Raw genomic sequence first — 7,270 nt, forward strand, 5'->3', positions numbered from 1 at the left:
TGAATGGAGGACATTCAAGTGATGCCACCCACTCTTGAATCTGCGTGTCATACATTTTCTTCTTCTCGCCATCATAACACTTTGTGACCGCTCCCCAACCCAACGCGTTAAACTTGGCTATGATCCCGAACGGGGCAAAATCCGACTCCCGGATTTCTTTTTCACAAATAAACGCTTCTCCCCTTTGTTTTAACTTGTTCATTTGTTCGTGAAAAAGATCCTCTCTCCATTCCGCGGGTTGTTCTAACAATGAGCCGGATGCCCAATCCGGCTTTGGTCCCCTTGGCGGTGCATCCTCCTCCGAGTCCGGGTCACCAATCCGAGCCAATCTCCTCCTTTTTTGTTGTACCGCATCCCCTTGGGAAGAACTTGCAACCCCCTTTCCTTTCCTAGAAGCCATACCTACACACATTCACAATCAAGCAAACAATTCAAGTTAGTTATTTTTATCCCATCTTCCCCACACTTGCTTCATGTTATAGATATAAATGTGCAAAAACCCAAAATTTTTATTTCTTCAAACAAAATTTTGGGCATGATGTCTCCTAAAATCAGAATTTTCCAACAAAGTTTTATAAAACATCAACACATTTATACTAATAACAATCAATGGTTTACAAATTCTATCATCTATCTCATACAAGCAAGTGTGTAAGTAAAAAACATGATGGAAACTTACAAACCTCAATGTACTTCAAAGAATGAACAAAAATTGCATACCTTGGTGTTGTAGAAGATGAGAATCACTAAAGCTTGAAGTTCACACAAAAACCCACAAAAAAAAACCCAAATTTTCGGCACCTAGGGTTTGAAATTCGACCCAGAAAACTAAGGAATCTTCAATATTCAGTACTAAATCTGAATTCCTTGTGAAATTCCACCCAAAATGGACCCAAGAATCACCGAAATCGGACTTGTTTTGAGAAAGTTATGAAAATGTAAAGGTTTGGTTTTTAGGGTTCTAAAGGTAGAAGTGAAGAAGAAGAAGAGAAAAGGTGTGGTTGGGGAATGATGAAAGAAAAGGTGTGGTTGGGGTTATTGGAAGAGTTTATTATTATTATTATTAAATTTTCGGAATTGTTATTTATTTATTTATTTTTTTTTTATATAAAGAACAGCGACCTGAACCGGACCCCAAACTCCACTCGGCGCCGTACGCTACGGCACATCGCCGTAGCTTACGGCAATCACTGGACAAAATAGTGCATCGTAAGACAGGGGCTTGGGGCCGTAAGACTTTGTTTGTTGAATGGGTGCCGTAAGCTACGGCCCCCCCACCGTAGCTTACGGCGGTTACTGGGCATTGGGGGGTTGATTTTTCTCAAAAATTTTTTTTTTTTTTTTTTTTTTTTAAGAAAAACATAAATTTTACCCTACCCCCCGTTAAAAACCCGTGTTGTCCTCAACACTATGTTCGGGAAATTCGTGAAAATTTCCCCACACTTGTTTCGAACACCGGTTTGAACGAGACTTATTTGAAATAAAATAAATTATCCTAAATATTTACAACTACCAAACCTGGGCCTCTTTCACGTTTCCTCATCATCCACTGGGCGTAAAATGTAGCCCACTTTATCTAGCTCAAGATTGTTGATATCATTCCCTTCCAAGTACGGTTTGAGGCGATGCCCGTTAACCGTTTGTTGCTTGTTTGTTCGTTCGTCTTGAATATCAACATCTCCGAACCTTCCCACTCTTCGGACAACGTAAGGACCCATCCACTTGCTTTTCAGTTTCCCCGCAAACAATTTCAACCTTGAATTATACAACCACACTTTCTGACCCACTTCAAAGTTCTTTTTCTTGATCTTCGCATCATGAACTTTTTTAAGTTTGTCTTTGTATGCGGCTGCACACTCATAAGCTTGGTCCCTTATTTCCTCTATTTCATTCAATTGAAGCTTTCTCACCCGACCCGCTTCATCGTAGTTTGCGTTTACCGTTTTAATTGCCCAATATGCCCGGTGTGCCAACTCCATAGGCAAGTGACATCCTTTCCCATAAACCATCCGATAAGGAGTGGTATCAAGTGGAGTTTTGTAAGCCGTTCGGTAGGCCCACAACGCATCGTCAAGCTTGCTTGACCAATCCTTCCGATCCGTTCTCACCGTCTTCATTAAAATCTCTTTAATTTGCCGGTTAGAAACTTCGACTTGACCACTCGTTTGCGGGTGGTATGGTGTAGCAACGCGGTGGTTCACATTGTATCTCTTGAGTAACTTCCCAAAATTGAAATTCTTGAAATGCGACCCGCCATCACTTATTATCACCCTAGGCACACCAAAACGAGCAAAAATATTAGATTGCACAAACTTACATACAACGGCGTGATCATTGGTCCTTGTGGCAATAGCTTCAATCCATTTCGACACGTAATCGACCGCCACCAAAATGTATAAAAACCCATTTGAGTTTGGGAAAGGACCCATAAAGTCAATTCCCCAAACATCAAATACTTCTACTACCAAAATCGGGTTTAACGGCATTTCATCACGTTTCGAAATACTTCCCATTCTTTGACAATTGATGCAATTCCGGGCATACTCACAAGAATCCTTGAAAATCGTAGGCCAATAAAACCCACTAGATAACACCCGATAACCCGTCTTGTTCCCACTAAAATGCCCACCACACGCCGATGAATGAGCATGAATCAAAATCTCTAGAACTTCCGTTTCGGGAACACATCTTCGTATCACTTGATCGGCCCCGATTTTGAACAAGTCGGGTTCGTCCCATATGTATTGCTTCACTTGACTAAGAAATTGTTGTCGTCTCTTCCTAGTCCAATGATTTGGCATTGCACCCTTAGCCAAATAATTAACGTAATGGGCATACCAAGGTGCAACATAAGTAGAGACGGCCAACAAGTGCTCATCGGGAAACCGTTCATTGATTTAACTTGGGTCATCAACACCTTCCAACGGGATTCGGGACAAATGATCCGCAACAACATTTTCACATCCCTTTTTGTCCCGAATCTCAAGATCGAATTCTTGTAGTAAAAGCACCCAACGAATCAACCGGGGCTTTGCATCCTTCTTTTCCATCAAATATCGGACCGCGCTATGATCCGAATACACTATCACCTTGCTCCCCCAAATGTAAGATCTAAACTTGTCCAAGGCATACACCACCGCTAATAATTCTTTCTCGGTTGTGGTGTAGTTAAGTTGCGCCTCGGACAATGTTTTGCTTGCATAGTATATCACCACCGGCTTTTTATCTACCCTTTGCCCCAAAACCGCTCCAATAGTTGTATCACTAGCATCACACATAATCTCGAACGGCTTTGACCAATCCGGTGGTTGCAAAATGGGAGCCTTCACCAACTGTTCCTTCAACACATGAAACGCTTGCAAACATTCATCAGTAAAATCAAATGGAACATCTTTTAACAATAAGTTACATAAAGGTTTTGTGATTACACTAAAGCCTTTAATAAACCTTCGGTAGAACCCCGCATGTCCCAAAAAAGATCTCACCCCCTTTACATTCTTTGGTGGGGGTAAAGATGAAATTACCCGAATCTTTGCTTTGTCTACCTCCATCCCCCGGTCCGAAATGACGTGCCCCAAAACAATACCCTCTTGAACCATAAAATGGCTCTTTTCCCAACTTAGTACCAAGTTTGTCTCAACACACCTTTTTAAAACTTTTTCTAATTCATTAAGACAAGAGTCAAAACTTGGACCAAAAATGGAAAAATCATCCATAAACACTTCAAGAGACTCCCCGACCATATCCGAAAATATACTCATCATACATCTTTGGAATGTGGCGGGGGCGTTACATAGTCCAAATGGCATTCGCCGAAAAGCAAATGTACCATATGGACATGTGAACGTGGTTTTGTGTTGGTCGTCCGGGTGAATAGCAATTTGGTTATATCCCGAATACCCATCCAAAAAGCAATAATATTTTTGACCGGAAAGTTTTTCAATTATTTGGTCAATGAAGGGTAACGGGAAATGGTCTTTTGAGGTAGCCGCGTTTAATTTGCGATAATCAATACACACTCGCCACCCGGTTACCGGGCGGGTGGCGATTTGCTCACCTTGTTCATCCTTCACTACTTGGATGCCGGATTTTTTAGGCACTACCTGTGTCGGACTTACCCATGCACTATCCGAAATGGGGTAAATGATCCCCGCATCCAACCACTTGATGACTTGTTTCTTCACCACCTCTCTCAAATTCGGATTTAACCTTCTTTGTGTTTCACGGGTCGGCTTTGCATCCTCGCTTGTAATAATCTTGTGCATCACAATGGATGGACTAATACCTTTTAAATCGGCTATCGTCCACCCAATCGCCGCCTTATGAGCCTTCAACACCCGCATCAATTCTTCCTCTTGAGCTACCTCCAAGTTGGAAGCAATGATTACCGGTAAGGTATCATTCTCCCCCAAGAATGCATACTTTAGGTGCTTTGGTAGCTCCTTCAACTCTACACTTGGTGGACTTTCCAAAGAAGGCTTTGTGCCCGAATCAATTTCCACCGGTAAAGTATCCGTTTGGTAAGTCCATGGTGGACTTCCTTCCTTCACCGCGAGAGCTTCTTGCTCTTTCTCTTCAACCTCTAACTCACATGTGTGAACCTGCAAAGACATATCACAAACACAAGAACCCAAAATTTCTTCTTCGAACACCTTCGGGTCATAGCCATCTATAAAATCTGCCAAGAAACACTCATCACCATACACATTAGTACCGTTAGTAAAAACATTCAACCTCATTTTTCTATTACCGAATGTCATGTCAACTGTGCCATAACGACAATCAATAATAGCATGTGCGGTGTTCAAAAATGGCCGACCCAAAATAACATTTTGTTGTTGAATTGGATCCGCGGATGAGTAATCTAGCACAAGGAAATCAACGGGATAATAAAATTCATCAACTTTAACTATAACATCCCGTACGATACCCCGGGGAAGTTTATGAGACAAGTCGGCTAATACAACCGTTGTCTCAACCCGCTTCAATGGACCAAAATCGTATTGGTCATATAACCCCCCCGGTAGGATACTTACTCCGGCTCCAAGATCCAATAATGCCCTCGTAGTTTGAAAATTTCCAACTTGAATATTTATTAAAGGCGTTCCCGGATCTTGTAACTTAGGAGGAAGGTCACCTTTCAATACCGCACTTACCCGCTCCGTCAAATCTACCAATTTAGGCACTTTTTGTTGCCTCTTTTGAGTACACAATTCCTTTAGAAATTTGGCGTAAGCGGGTACCTGTTTAATAGCTTCAAGCAAAGGAAGATTAATTTTAACCTGTTTGAATACCTCCCACATTTCCTCTTTTTGAGGACCCCGTTTTGAAATAAAATTTTTTCTACCCGGGTCTAATAAAGCCGAAGGAAACGGTACTTCACTAGACCCCTCACCCTCATTTACTTTTTCTTTTTCTTTAATAATTTCGGGTTTTTCAAAATTGGGTTTTTTAGAAGAAACAATGGGTGGTTCGTTTTCTTCCTCACTTTCTTAACCCGTTATATCCTCAACCACCCCTTCAACCAAATCCGGTGAAGGATTGGTTTTATACTCTTTCCCACTTCTCAAAACACTCACATGATGAATATTAACATTGTTACCTCTTGACGTACCGTGAGATGGATTTACCTTAGTGTCGCTTGGTAATTGACCTTTACCCTTCTTCAATTCGGACACTTCGGTTGCAAGTTGACCCATTTGAGTGGTCAAAGTTTGGATTGCTTTGTCTCGCGCCTCATCCTTTTGTATGCGTGCGTCATCCATTTGGTTCCTCTTTTGCATCTCCGCTTGCATACTCTTCAACATTTCCATCATTTCATTTCCACCCGAAGATCCCCCTTTTTCTTGACCCGCTTGGTATTGCCTTTGGTATCCTTGGTTGTTCCCACCTCTATATCCACCTTGATTATTGTAAGGTTGGCGCGAACCATAATTCCCTTGGCTACCTTGAAAGTTCGGGTTTGATTGATTCGAAGGGTTCCCATAACGAAAATTCGGATGATTTCTCAACCCGGGGTGATAAGTGTTAGAATTCATGTTGTAATTTCTACCACCCCCTCCTTGACCTTGAATGGCATGAACTTCTTCAAATTGCCCTTCAACCATTCCTTGGCAATTTTCCGCCGCATGACCTATTTCATTACACAATGCACAAACGTCATAAATTTGATTAGAAGTTTGTATATTACCATCATCAACCGCGTGCACTTGTGTTCGAGTAACGGCCGGTCGTGCTCTCCTTGAAGCTTGAGCCTTTCTCTTTGAGGTGATCGCCATTTGTTCCAAAAATTCCCAATCCTCATGCTCATAATTTGTGCCAAAAGTTCCATTTGTGATGGACATCAAATCTCGTGCATCTTCGGCACACAACCCTTCATGAAAAGCGTTCATTAACTCCCAAAGCTCAATCCCATGGTGTGGACAATTTTTAATCATCATGTTCAAACGCTCGAATGCTTCATGGAACATTTCGCCTTGTTGTTGTTGAAAGCTCCTCAATCCTTTTCTCGCATCATTGGTCTTTTGGGCGGTATAGAATTCGTCTAAGAATGTTTGTTGCATCTCCGCCCAAGTATAAATAGATGCTGAAGGCAAAGTGTAGAACCACTTCTTTGCCTTGTCCTCCAAAGAAAATTGAAATAGTACCAACTTGATATCATCGGCCGAAAAACCTTGACTCCCAAGAGTATTGCAAATTGAGTCATAGGCTTCCAAATGGAAATAAGGCTCCTCCGTTGCTAGCCCCTTATATTTCGGCAAACTTTGTAACGAATTGGTTCTTACTTCAAAAGTTCTCCCTTGGTTGTTATGAGGAATAACCACCGGTGAAGGATTGTGCGTTATCACCGGTCTAAAATGTGCTTCAATTCCCCTTGCATTTTCCCTAAGATGCCTCCTTGGCACACCAAATCGACCTCTTGGACGAACTTGACCCATTGGCCTTTGCATGGGCCCTTGTGGTACGATGGGTTGTTGAATTGGCCTTTGAATTTGCGGTTGCACCTGTTGTGGTCGAACTTGTTGCAAAGGAACCGGGCGTTGCATTTGCGGCCCTTGTGGCCTTGGCCTAATATGTTGAGGTATGAGTTGTTGTTGAACCCCACCAACATTTGGAATCACTTGTACTTGGCCTTGCGTATAACCGTACTCCCCTTGCTCTCCATCACCCCCATAACCGTATCCTTCTTCATCAAAACCTTCAAATTCCTCATAACCTTCATCATACCCATCTCCTTGAATTCCCGATGATTGCCCAAATGGAATAGTCG

The 7,270-nt window shown here is 42.1% G+C and overlaps 1 non-coding gene across 1 annotated transcript; it reads left to right on the forward strand.

The window, feature by feature from the left end:
- The first annotated feature begins 6,408 nt into the window (after window positions 1-6,408).
- LOC118486153 lies at window positions 6,409-6,514 on the forward strand. The gene has a single exon (XR_004878009.1). It is a non-coding gene; the product is annotated as a small nucleolar RNA R71 (small nucleolar RNA).
- Window positions 6,515-7,270: the final 756 nt, after the last annotated feature.

This window comes from Helianthus annuus, chromosome 13 (assembly GCF_002127325.2).
Source record: "Helianthus annuus cultivar XRQ/B chromosome 13, HanXRQr2.0-SUNRISE, whole genome shotgun sequence".
Lineage (NCBI taxonomy): Eukaryota > Viridiplantae > Streptophyta > Magnoliopsida > Asterales > Asteraceae > Helianthus > Helianthus annuus.